The 13,867-nt window shown below is 41.7% G+C and overlaps 1 protein-coding gene and 1 long non-coding RNA gene across 4 annotated transcripts in view; both read right to left on the reverse strand.

The window, feature by feature from the left end:
* The window catches only part of nrp2a (neuropilin 2a), a 92,152-nt gene that overhangs the window by 59,685 nt on the left and 18,600 nt on the right, over positions 1-13,867 (reverse strand). The window lies entirely within an intron of this gene.
* On the reverse strand, positions 294-1,278 carry LOC139062663 (uncharacterized). Its single transcript, XR_011516236.1, has 2 exons — positions 1,216-1,278; positions 294-404 (listed from the first exon to the last, which is right to left on the reverse strand). It is a non-coding gene; the product is annotated as an uncharacterized lncRNA (long non-coding RNA).

Below are 13,867 nucleotides of genomic sequence, written 5' to 3' on the forward strand. Positions count from 1 at the left end.
GAATGACTGGAGTCACGGGTATAGCATGAAACGGTTTATATACTAAATTTTAATAATAATGGGAGATATAACACATAAAGATAACACATAAAAACAGATGAAAACAATCGACAATAGTAAAATGGTCGGTATGAGATTTGATCATATGAGTCACAAGTCAGCCGGCGTCAAGTCAAATCCCCACGCTTGGGGTGAAAGTCAGTCCGGTGGTGCGATTTTTTCCTACCACACCGTTGAGATTGTTCACAGAAGAGAGCAGTCTGCTCTTCAGTTACTTGAGATGTCCTGGTTCGTTCAGTGGTTAAGGCTCGCCATCTCCCTCGTCAGGAAGAAATCCAGTTCTCGTTCCAAGTGAGTGATCATAGGAGTCGGGATCAAACCCAAGGAAAAAAAAAAAACCCAGCCTGTAAACAACAGGACTGTTAGCGAGTTGGCATCGACCCTTCTCGTCACATCACAGCATAAAGTCTTACAGACTTAAACAAATGCTTCACTCTATTGGCATAGCCAATCATGTTTGGGTTCACAGTTCAACTAACATAACATCAATTTGATTGTCTATTAAAATAATTCTCAGTAGCTCTGGAAATATAATTACATATGACAACAATTGTTCAGCTCAATAGGCTCAGTTAGATTCTATTACTCTACACTATTCAACAAGAAATACATTCATGACAACAAGGATACATTTAGTTGTGTTTCTATACAGCATTGTGACACCTTGTATATCTGTAACACAATAAATAAATAAATAAATAAATAAATAAATAAATAAATAAAATGTTCTATAACAAAATTCAACAAAATATAAATTCTGGTCCTTTGGTCCACCTTTGTAAAATAATTCCTCCCTAATCAGTTAGCTTTTATTTATTTTTATTTATCTATTTTTTTTATTATTAAATGTTCGGTTAAGGGACGCATTGCTAATTCTATGGCGTTAGCTATAACGCCCCTGAGGACCTTGTACATCTAGGCCGTACCACCATTAACTGGCGGTTTGAGCCGTTAACTCCTGGGAATCCCATATGCCCTACCGCCGTTAACTGGCGGTTTGAGCCGTTAACTCCTATATGCCCTACCACCGTTAACTGGTAGTTTGAGATGTTAACTCCTGGGATCTAACGTCTAGCAGCCCACTGCTGTCACCTCGGTTGCTGTAATTAGCTTTTTGAATTTAATAATTTACTGAATTTAATCTCATTCACTCACCAACGCGCTCCAACGGTTCCCTCCTACAGAGGATTGGTTCACTCTGTCGTCTCCACACAAATCTATAAGAATGGAATTAATTTGATAAGCTATTTAAGTTTCCCTTTTTTTTTTAAGTTGCATCGTTAGCTTTTTCTCTTCTTTTTTCTTTACTCACCGCGTTGGTTCCAAGTTCCTAGCTCTTATTAGAAGGAGTCAAGTCCGCCTCTCCCTCTATCTATGCGGCACCCAAATCAGGGTTCTTCACGGCCTCGACCGTTGTTTTTTTTTCTCTCTCTCTCTCTCTAACCGCTCAGTCTTTGCTTTCTGTATCTGCGTGCTGCACAGCCGTTTGTCTCTCCTCTCGCTCAGCTGCGTCGCACGGTTTTATTTCGCGGAGGCGGGACTTATTTCTCTCAGCCAATGAAATTTCAGATTCCCACCTGGACCAATAGTATACAGCTTTCCTCTTCTGTTTCTGTTAGGGATGTTCAAGATTCTTGTTTTAACCGATGTTTAATATTAAACTCGTTATTTTAGTTATTCACCCTTCCAATAATTCATTATGAAATTATCTATTAGTTAATTAGATATCTATTAATTAGTATTGTTAATTTCCTTAATTTATATTTTATATTTTATCTAAATTGAGGATGGATCATATTAGTAAGCCAATTAGTTAATACCTCATTAAGGTTCTAGCTTCTGGGTTACATCCTCCCCCATTAAATATCATGCACGTCCCTGTGCATTGTTTCTACGGGGTACACAACTTCTTGAGTAAGAGAGTCAATAAAAGCTTTATTAAGTCCTTGGAAAAGGGACCTAACTACGGTCACTAGTGGATTGCCCAATTGAGAGTAAGTTAGTCTTTGAGGAGGCTGACTACTTCGTTCAGATCTCCTGACATACATCTCTGGTTGCACAGTATCATGCTCATCCGTTTCGGTTTGATTCTCAACTGAGACAGGACGAAGTGAGCTCTCTGTTTCCGACAGAGCTGATGAGCTATTCTCTAAGACTTTGGTCTTTTCAGATGTATGTGTCTGATCGTGTATGATGGGTTCAAAACTTACATCACGTTGCTGCGACTTTAGGACACCATCCAATTGAGGTAGGTTTGTGTTAGTTTCATCCCCCGTTTCTACGTCAGGTAAGTATACTTCGTTTTTTTTCGTTTTTTCAGGTAAGTATGTTGCTGCTTCTTTCACTCTTTCAGGTAAGAATGTCGCAGTTTCACTCATTCTGTCAGGTAAGAATGTTTCGGTGTTGATGCCTTTGTCAAGTAAGGACAATTCAGCATTTTCATTACCAGCTAAGGTTGGTTCCTTGCGATCCCCTGTGTGTAAGGATAGTGTGTTTTGTTGTTGAATATTATTTACCGGTCCTGAATCTGCTATGAGTTCCCTATTTGGCAAGGTGACCGCTATTTGATAGGATGGTCGGTTTAGCACTTGTGGAAGATCAGAGTAATAAAACTCATCTACCTCTTCGTCAAGTGGCTCATCTGGGTCAGGTTCTAAGGCTGAACTCTGTCTTGTATGAGGTCTGCTAGGTTTCGTAACGCGTTCTGTTTCATTTTCTAATGAAGAGAGAAAACCACAAGGCAGTAAAAGATCTCTGTGGAGTGTTCTGTTGGGTCCTTCTCCGTTCTCTGGTTTTACAGTGTATACTGGCAAGTTTTCCATCTGTTTGAGAACTATATACACTGTTTGCTCCCATTTGTCTGCTAATTTATGCTTTTCTCTTAAGCGAAGATTTCGGACTAAAACACGATCTCCCACACCTAGTGTGGACTCACGAATGTTTCTGTCAAACCGTTCTTTGTTCTTCCTCGCTGTTTTTTGAGAGTTTTTTATGACAATGTCATAACTCTGTTCCAGATGACTCTTCAGTTCTTTAACATACTGAGAATGAGTTATAGAGGGCTTGTTCAAATGCGGTAACCCAAAGGCAATATCTATAGGCAACCGAGGCTGCCTACCGAACATTAGCTCGTAGGGAGAGTATCCCGTCACGTCATTTTTTGTACAATTGTACGAGTGAGTAAGTGGTTTTACAAAATCGCGCCAGTGATGTTTCTCAGTGGCTTGTAAAGTTCCCAACATGCTGAGTAATGTACGATTGTACCGTTCAACGGGGTTGCCACGAGGGTGATAAGGGCTCGTTCTGACTTTACGGATACCAAGTAAAGAACAAAGTTCCTTGATTGTACGTGATTCGAAATCCCGTCCCTGATCACTATGAAGACGCTCAGGAAACCCGTAGTGGACTAGAAAATGTTCCCACAGGTTCTTCGCGACGGTGGTGGCTTTCTGATCTTTGGTTGGGATGGACACTGCATACTTTGTAAAATGGTCTGTAATCACTAAGACATCTTTAGTGTTCTTACTGTCTGGTTCTATGGAGAGAAAATCCATGCAAACTAACTCCATAGGTCTGGTGGTGGTAATACTCACCATTGGAGCAGCTTTGTCAGGGAGGGCCTTCCGACGGATACATCTTTCGCAAGTTTTAACTTTGATTTCGATATCACTAGCCATTCTTGGCCAGTAAAAACGGGACCGAATGAGATCTGTCGTACGTTCAACCCCAAGATGCCCCATATCATCATGTAGGCTTTGCATGACTGTTGAACGTAATGAATCAGGCAAGACTAACTGCAATGATGTCTCTGGTCCTAATTGGCGTCTCCGGTACAGTAAATCATTTTGAAACTCAAACCGTTTCCACTCTCTCAAAAGGTTAAGAACCACCGGGGGTTCTGCAATAGTATCAGTTGGCGGTTTATTGTCAGTCATAAGCAGCTGAATGACTCGGCCAATGGTTGGATCTTTCCTCTGCAAGGAGACAAGGTCAGCATGGTTATACTTGGGCACAGCAAAGAAACTGTCACTATTGTCTTCCAACTGGAATAGGTCTGGAATGGCCGCTGCAGACATGGCAAGTGACTGAACTAAACCACAAGGAGAATCAGTCTCATCCAAGACCATGTGCTTTTGGCATGTTGCCTTCACTGCTTCGGCTTGAAGTTGAAGCTCGACTTCTTTGACAGAGGATAAAAGATGAGATCGGAACTCATCTAGTCGTTGGCATTCCTCAGTGAATTTTGAGTTGTCTTCAGGTTTATCATGCAGCCTCCTAGACAGGCCATCCGCGTCAACGTTCTGTGTACCTGCACGGTATCTGATGTCAAAATTATAGGTGGACAACGCAGCTAGCCAACGATAGCTCGTTGCATCGAGTTTTGCCGTTGTTAAGAGGTAAGTTAACGGATTATTATCAGTAATGACAGTGAATGTGTTCCCATACAAATAGTCATGAAACTTATCTGTTATGGCCCACTTTAAGGCTAGAAACTCCAACTTGTGCGCAGGGTACCTAGTTTCACTAGAGCTTAAACCGCGACTTGCATAAGCGATTACCTGTGTGACACCGTTTTGCACTTGGTATAGCGCTGCACCGAGTCCGGTCGTACTAGCATCTGTGTGTACTAGATATGGGAGTTTTGCGTCAGCGTAGCCAAGAACTGGCGAAGTGGTAAGTTTTTCAATAATAGTTTGAAAGGACTTCTCACAGTCTTGGCTCCAACGATTCCCAAAGGGTTCTTTGGGGTTCAAGTACTTTGATCTACATGGTGGTGTTTTAAAGTTTTTCCGTTTGGGTGGATAACCAGCCGTGAGAGATGTTAGTGGCTTGACAATATTTGAGTAATCTTTAACGAAGCGTCGGTAATAACCGGTAAATCCTAAGAAAGATTGGAGTTCCTTCAAAGTCTGAGGCTTCGGCCATGTTTTGAGTGCTTCCACCTTATCTGGATCGGTTTTTATGCCATCTCGAGATACTATATGTCCAAGATAACGCACAGATGTCTGGAAAAAACGACACTTATCTGGTGATAGCTTGAGTCCGTATTCTCTAAGCCGTTCAAGAACGTGAGAAAGTCTGGTTTCGTGTTCTTCCAAGGAGTTGGAAAAGACGATCAAGTCGTCTAGGAAAACTAACACTTCCTTCAGATTTATGTCCTTCATACACTTTTCCATAACCCGTTGGAAAGTGCTTGGAGCATTTGTTATTCCTTGTGGCATACGGTTAAATTCATAAAACCCAAACGGGCAAACAAAAGCAGTTTTAGGTTTATCCTTTTCACACATCTCTATTTGATAGTAACCTGACTTGAGGTCCATCACAGAAAACCACTGTGATCCAGCGAGAGCAGAAAAGGACTCCTCCAAGTTAGGCAGGGCATATGCGTCGCGAATGGTTTGCAGATTAAGCTTTCTATAGTCTATACATAGACGTACCTCACCATTCTTTTTCCGAACTACCACTATTGGTGAGGCAAATGGAGACTCCGACTCTCTTATTATACCGGTTTCCAAGAGGGCTTCCAAATGTTTTCTCACGGCTTCATAATCATGTGGATGGATCGGCCGAGATTTCTGTTTGAATGGGGTCTCGTCTTTTAAGTTGATGTGATGTCTTATCTGTTGTGTATGACCAAAATCAAGATCGTGGTGCGAAAACACATCGGAGTAAGTGTTAAGTTTGTTGGTGATCCTCCCTTTCCATTCTTCGGACAAGGGCGAAGTACCGAAGTCAAAACTGAGAGGAGGGTTTGAAGGTGAAGTCTGTTGCTGCGAACTACACGCCGCAAGTACTTTCTGATCACTTTTGTCAGGTTCTGGATATGGCATAACACGATCGGCTTTAACTAACTCAGCGATCACACAGTTAGTGGGTAATGTGATGTCATGGTTAGTTTCGTTTCTTAGTACAACAGGTACTTTGTATGGACCATGTGAAGGTAAGGAAATGAGGCAACAGTCTACAATTATACCCCCTGGTAGAGAACCATTGGTGGGTTGTTCAATGAGTGCATAAGGCTCATGCTTGTTTTGGCTGGGTTGCATAAACCCTTCTAGTAACAGTTTTTTATTTGCAGGGAGAACTTCTTGGGTTCTCCCTCGAAGCTTCACCACACCAACTCGTCCATCTTTGCTTTGTTTTTTTCTGACTGCTAAGGCTTTTAGCACGTGTTGGTACCCATAAGAGAGTGCCTTGGAATCAGGTAAGTTATTTGCAGACAATTGCTCATACAAAGGATCGAGTGTGTTTGTGCCAATGAGTAGTGGTGTATCAGAGTTTGAGCTTATATCCGGAACCACTAACGCAAGGGTAGGTAACTCAAGTCCAGACTGATCGAGCTCTTTTGGAAATGTGACACTTATCTCTATGTATCCTAAATAAGGAACTGCTTGACCGTTTGCGCCCTCAACTTCTAACAGATTACTGATGGGTTTAATTGAGAGGTCAGGTAAGTGTTCTTGGTAAAAAGAATTGGCAATGGTGGTTACCTGGGACCCTGAATCCAGTAAACAATTACATTCAACACTGTTAACTGAGACTGTAGCTGTGCATCGCCCACCCACTAATCTTTTGGGAAGTTTTGGCACTGAATGAGCATGAACTGGCTTGCAAAAAAGTCTCTCTGTCCTTTCCTTAGAGGGACTTGGTTCTACTTTAGCACCTATCTGTCCCACGATAGGAGCTTCTACCGGTTTAAAGGAGGAGACTGAGCAATTGGCTTTGACATCTCCCACTCGCGCTGCTTCTGTCTAAGAGCAAGTCTTTTAGTTGCAACTAGTGCTGGATTTGGCTCGTTGCTACAGCTAGAAGCTATGTGCCCATCTTCTCCGCACTTAAAACAGTATCCAGGCTTTGGTCTGGGCACCACTGCTGTTATCTGCTGAATCTGTTTGGGCTCATCTGGAATTTTAGTCCCCACACGGGGTTTTGACTCTTTTTGAGTTTTCTTTGCCTTTTTATCTGTGTTGTTAACCTTAAGCTGTGCAATTTGGCTCCTGAGCTCAGCGATTTGTTTGCGTAAGTCATCACAGTTATCATCTATTTCCAGTTCACAAGTGTTTTTACTCTGAGAGCATGTTGTTTGCACATTTGAATACACTCTAGTTCGTTGTGCCCCTAAGTGTTGTTTCATGCGTGCTGCTTTAGTAGCCTGTTTGTCTTCTTCAGTGCGCAGTTTGAGGAGAAGTGCTGTAAAATGAGGCGGGTTGTCTTTCTTTTGTTCGAGTTGCAGGTTTGAAATCAGCGAGCTGTCCCAACAGCCTCTGCAAAACTGCTTGAGCAGCTGCTGGTCGGCGTCACTGGAGGAAATTCCATTCCTCTGAATAACTAGGTTTAACAAGGTGTATAACCTCTGAAAGTAATCGGAAGGTTTTTCACCACTGTCCTGGTTTGTGTTTAAGAAGCGAGCAAAGAGCTCGTCGCCGTCTTCGACAGCTGCGTAAGCTGAATCGAGATGTTCAAGGTACGTTTCCGGGTCGGATTTTGGACTAAGAGCTTTAACGATGCTCGCTGCTGGGGCTGACAGACTCTCCACGATTCTTCGTACAATTTGGGACTTGGTGAGTGAAGGATCATTTATGCATAACACTACACTACTACGCCAAGTATCATAGTCAGTTTCAAAAGAAGGGTGTGGAACTCGCCCTGAGAACGGTTTTAGTCTGTATTGTGAAGTAGGCGGAGGGATAACCTCACTGCTTTTAACAATGTGTTCCACAATAACTCGCTGAACCTCAGGTGTGTTTAAAAGATTTGGTGGAATGCAAGGGTTTTGTTTTCCAGTCTCTGTAGGTGGACAATTGTCCTTTGAGTTGTTCATATAGTTAACTTCTGGTGTTAAAGGCAGGGAATATGTAACTTGGTCACTATGGAGCATTGGCTCTGGTTCAGTGACTGGTTCAGATGCATGGGTATCCCTTCCTAAAGATTCCCCAATTTTTGCCAGTTCCTCCATTAGAAGGTCTTTAAATGATTGATTGCTACGCGCAGCTATGTCCCTGAGCTCTGACAGATAGGCATCAGTGGCAGATGTGCTAGTTTCTAGACTGTACGCGCTGGCTAGGTCTTGAATATGGAAGAAAACATCTGGGTTCCTAGTACAAGGTTTGTCATAGGGTAAACATTGTTTCTTTAATTCCTTAACAGTGGCTTCATGTTGAAACTCCACAATAATCTGATCACAGTTTGGTAACTTAATGCGCCTGTTAACTGGTCCGAATCCTTCCATAAACCCAAAGACTTCGTTATCAAGGTCTGTATCAGTTAACCCACTGATTAAAACAGCATTTGAAACTTTGACCTTTTCTGTTTTCACAACTTCCATTTTAAAACACTCAAAAGTACCAATAATGCCAAAATGGCAAACCACTGTGACCTCCAGGCACTCTTATGATGTCAGTCAATGGTTAGCTAAGGTAACAACTCTACAATTCTCCTGGCTGGCTCGCCAAGTTTTATGTAACCGGATTACAGGATACAATAAGATAATTAAAAGAAAAAATAAACAAATGGGCCAATAATTAGGTTCGGGGAGAATTGGAGGTTGTTTAAGAATGACTGGAGTCACGGGTATAGCATGAAACGGTTTATATACTAAATTTTAATAATAATGGGAGATATAACACATAAAGATAACACATAAAAACAGATGAAAACAATCGACAATAGTAAAATGGTCGGTATGAGATTTGATCATATGAGTCACAAGTCAGCCGGCGTCAAGTCAAATCCCCACGCTTGGGGTGAAAGTCAGTCCGGTGGTGCGATTTTTTCCTACCACACCGTTGAGATTGTTCACAGAAGAGAGCAGTCTGCTCTTCAGTTACTTGAGATGTCCTGGTTCGTTCAGTGGTTAAGGCTCGCCATCTCCCTCGTCAGGAAGAAATCCAGTTCTCGTTCCAAGTGAGTGATCATAGGAGTCGGGATCAAACCCAAGGAAAAAAAAAAAACCCAGCCTGTAAACAACAGGACTGTTAGCGAGTTGGCATCGACCCTTCTCGTCACATCACAGCATAAAGTCTTACAGACTTAAACAAATGCTTCACTCTATTGGCATAGCCAATCATGTTTGGGTTCACAGTTCAACTAACATAACATCAATTTGATTGTCTATTAAAATAATTCTCAGTAGCTCTGGAAATATAATTACATATGACAACAATTGTTCAGCTCAATAGGCTCAGTTAGATTCTATTACTCTACACTATTCAACAAGAAATACATTCATGACAACAAGGATACATTTAGTTGTGTTTCTATACAGCATTGTGACACCTTGTATATCTGTAACACAATAAATAAATAAATAAATAAATAAATAAATAAATAAATAAAATGTTCTATAACAAAATTCAACAAAATATAAATTCTGGTCCTTTGGTCCACCTTTGTAAAATAATTCCTCCCTAATCAGTTAGCTTTTATTTATTTTTATTTATCTATTTTTTTTATTATTAAATGTTCGGTTAAGGGACGCATTGCTAATTCTATGGCGTTAGCTATAACGCCCCTGAGGACCTTGTACATCTAGGCCGTACCACCATTAACTGGCGGTTTGAGCCGTTAACTCCTGGGAATCCCATATGCCCTACCGCCGTTAACTGGCGGTTTGAGCCGTTAACTCCTATATGCCCTACCACCGTTAACTGGTAGTTTGAGATGTTAACTCCTGGGATCTAACGTCTAGCAGCCCACTGCTGTCACCTCGGTTGCTGTAATTAGCTTTTTGAATTTAATAATTTACTGAATTTAATCTCATTCACTCACCAACGCGCTCCAACGGTTCCCTCCTACAGAGGATTGGTTCACTCTGTCGTCTCCACACAAATCTATAAGAATGGAATTAATTTGATAAGCTATTTAAGTTTCCCTTTTTTTTTTAAGTTGCATCGTTAGCTTTTTCTCTTCTTTTTTCTTTACTCACCGCGTTGGTTCCAAGTTCCTAGCTCTTATTAGAAGGAGTCAAGTCCGCCTCTCCCTCTATCTATGCGGCACCCAAATCAGGGTTCTTCACGGCCTCGACCGTTGTTTTTTTTTCTCTCTCTCTCTCTCTAACCGCTCAGTCTTTGCTTTCTGTATCTGCGTGCTGCACAGCCGTTTGTCTCTCCTCTCGCTCAGCTGCGTCGCACGGTTTTATTTCGCGGAGGCGGGACTTATTTCTCTCAGCCAATGAAATTTCAGATTCCCACCTGGACCAATAGTATACAGCTTTCCTCTTCTGTTTCTGTTAGGGATGTTCAAGATTCTTGTTTTAACCGATGTTTAATATTAAACTCGTTATTTTAGTTATTCACCCTTCCAATAATTCATTATGAAATTATCTATTAGTTAATTAGATATCTATTAATTAGTATTGTTAATTTCCTTAATTTATATTTTATATTTTATCTAAATTGAGGATGGATCATATTAGTAAGCCAATTAGTTAATACCTCATTAAGGTTCTAGCTTCTGGGTTACAGAACCATGACCAGAGACGAGGGGGTCCACACATCAGATCATGCATGGAACAGAGTCATCGGTGAGGAGAGCGCGGGCAGCAGAGGGTGACATCGTCCTCTGCTGCCCGCGGATAAACGGAAAAGGAAGTGACGCCGTCATTAGCGGCTAGCTCTGAAGAAGATCGCAGGAAACTGTTAACAAGGTAAAAAAAACTTTTCCTGTGTTTAAAAAAATAACTTAAAAGCATTTTCTAGATCTGTTTTATGATTTCTAGTTAGTCTTATTTGTGATTGTAATTAAATGTTTTGTTAATTATGACATTTCTAAATAAAAAGGGTTTTTTGCAGCATTTTCTATCTTGGTTTTCATAAATTGTAATTATTCTCATGTTTAATTGTGTTTGGCACAAGTTTGAGTCAAATAATAGCAAGAAAATGTGCTCATTTTGGGTTGGAATCACACTGAATTGGAACGTATGAGAGGTTTGCTACAGATTCTAGAAATGTGGCTTGTTCGTGTGTACCTTTGTACTTTAGCATCTTCAACCTGTCTCAAATTGTTTAATTTAACTTTATTTGCAATATGGTCGCCAACCCCTCCTATTTAATTTCTTGCACTAATCTGAGACGAGCTCCAGACTAGTTTTGCATCTGATCTGCACAGTTTTGCCATCCTTTGTGCTTTCTAACAGCCTACAGAACCATGAGAAGATGCATTTAAACACATTTATCTAAATTATTTATTGATTTGTTTGCAATTTATCCTCATTTCATTCTCTTTTTGGTCTAAAAACCCTCCCAAAGTTGCATAATGACTCAGCAACTATTCTGAGAGAAGTTTGTCAGCCCTCTGGGGCCTCCTAGTGGCCTGGAGGACCAGACAGTTCCCTGGCCTGCCTATCGGCACCTCTGTGTATATAAAATCGTGTGTGCAAGAGCTTAACAATTTAAAGTTTTTATTAAATAATACATGAAACTGAGTGAAAAACTAAAACTGATAAAGCAAATGAGCAGCAAGCTGCCTTCAGACGGGAATACCAGTGTTTTGTTTACCAGCTAAAAGAGTTTGGCTGAGGATCTTTTAGGAGCCACATCAAAAACAGATAAAACCTCTATGACCTCTTTTACCTCCCCGTGTCTCGCTCCCTCACAGCTCCTCCCTCTTTAACAGGATAAGTGACTCATGCTAATCAGCTAAATGCACTGAGCCGCTCATCCTGATCAATGCGTCAATGGATCAATCAGTAAACAGATGGAGGAAGAGGACAGAGGTTGTGGGGGTTAATCCTGAGTACAGTATCATGTCTCCACCAATCAGACGCTTTCTACTAAATCTCTCCATGTTTCGGTCGCAGGAATGCCGTAAAGAATTTAAAAATCCCTTCAAAAGGAAAAAGTCTTTACCCTAAATGATGATGCTGCCCCCCCACCGAGCCTCTCTAAACCCTGTCCCTGAGCTCAAGTTACGTCTTAATGAGACGGACTGAAGGAGCAAGCTTTGTTTTATTTATCAGGGTCTTGTTTTTAATTCCACCCTTTCCAGGCTGTTGTGTTGAGGCCGTTGACTTTCCCACCTGGCTGGTATCGAACCAAAACGCAGCGTTTGTCGTCAGCTATGAATGCTAATGCGTGACCTTGTTTTGGCGGCTGATACCTCTGAGGCCCGCTGGATCAAAAGATAATAACAAAAGGCAGAGAAATGACAAAAAATTGCAGGAAATGCATCAAAATGTGAGTTTATTCTGAAGATGAAATTCAGATTAAACAAAAAACCAATGAGGAGGCTTTCAATAAACATGCAAATAAGCTGCTAAATGGCTTGAATATTAATTATAGTGGCAGGCTGTAATTAATGTACACATTATTGAGGAGGAGTGGATCTGAAATGGTTCTTCTGAGCACCTCGGCAGCAGGTGGGACCCTTCAGACAAGCATCATAACTTGTTCCAACTTCATGAAGTCAGAACCTTTTTCAAAAAAGAAGTGGAAAAACTTCTGATCAAACTCCCAGAAGTTTGGACTGACATCACTGCTGAGTGATTCCACCCTGTTCCCTGGTTGGCTTAGTGTTCCCTGGGTCCGGTGACCCCTTCGCGCTTTGATGTTGACCTCTCTGTTTGATGCACGATCCCCGAACTGCTCTCGCTGCTTTGTGTCGCCGTGCTCACGTTTCTCTACTTTGTCAGGCTCCTCTAGTCGCCCTCGCCATCCTCTCCCCCCCTTCTGGCATCTGGGTGCATTGTGGCTCCTGAAAGGGAGCGCGGAGGCAGCGACATGTGCTGCTGTGTCTTGGCAGAACGCAGAGAGTGTTCGCTGACTGCCAAAAGGCTCACATCTGTCTCTGATCAGCGAGCGTGTACAGCCAACACACACTCAAGAGATGGGAACTCTTATTTAAAACAAGTAGCTCAGAAAGAGGAGGATGTGCAAATAGGAAGTGAGACGAGCGAGATGCATGTCAGCAGGCGGTGCAATGCCCGAACACTTCCACGACTAGAAAAGGGAACAAACCACAGAAGACAAAAATGAAAAAACAGTTGCTGATCTGCAAAAGGACGCAAATCTAAATAGTTTCCTTCCTACTGAGTGAGTAAGCAGCGCTTTTGTCATCATCACATTTCCCACCAACAACTCCAAGCCTATTTTGATCAGATCTGATGAAAACCATCCTTCAGACACCATCGGGTAAACCAGGGCTCCACCGGATCAGAAAACCCAGAATCAGGACAGTTTTTTGGAAAACGTTCAATTAAAATAGGCAAAAACCTTCATGTGCTGCTTTCTGGACATTTTGGCTCCATCTGGTTGACTAATCTGAGCTTTTAGGGCGCGCAAATGACCTGAATCCTCCACAATAGATTTTTATTTCTTGTATAATTTTAAATACTGTGCAACTTTAACTAAAATCTGATTGATTGCTGCTGGTCGCATGGAAGCGGTTTTCTCCCACGGCCACTCAACCCCTAAACCTGAAATAGCAAGAAAACCAACAGAAACTAGAGTCTTGATCCTAATAAAGACGAGTCTGTGCGTCAAATCCTGAAATGACCACAAAGCTTTTACGCAGTTTTAGAGGCGATGAAATTGGGTGTTTTTTTACTCCAAGTCGCGTTTAAACCCCTCTTCTGACCCCAACATGAGATGCATTTGGATCAGGGGATAGTTTGTTTTATTACCGCTGATTAACCATCAGGATGAAGGAAAAACACGGGGAGGTTCTCATTTCCAAATACTTCCCGTTCGTAATGACGATATTCTCCGGGAGGAGGCTGGGACTGAAGGATTTTATCAGTTTGGGAATGTTTAATCACAGAAAAGTCAAGATTCCCACGATCCAGAGGAAACACGTGCACTTATTAAAAAAA

The sequence above is a fragment of the Nothobranchius furzeri genome, chromosome 14 (assembly GCF_043380555.1).
Source record: "Nothobranchius furzeri strain GRZ-AD chromosome 14, NfurGRZ-RIMD1, whole genome shotgun sequence".
In the NCBI taxonomy this organism is placed as follows: Eukaryota; Metazoa; Chordata; class Actinopteri; order Cyprinodontiformes; family Nothobranchiidae; genus Nothobranchius; species Nothobranchius furzeri.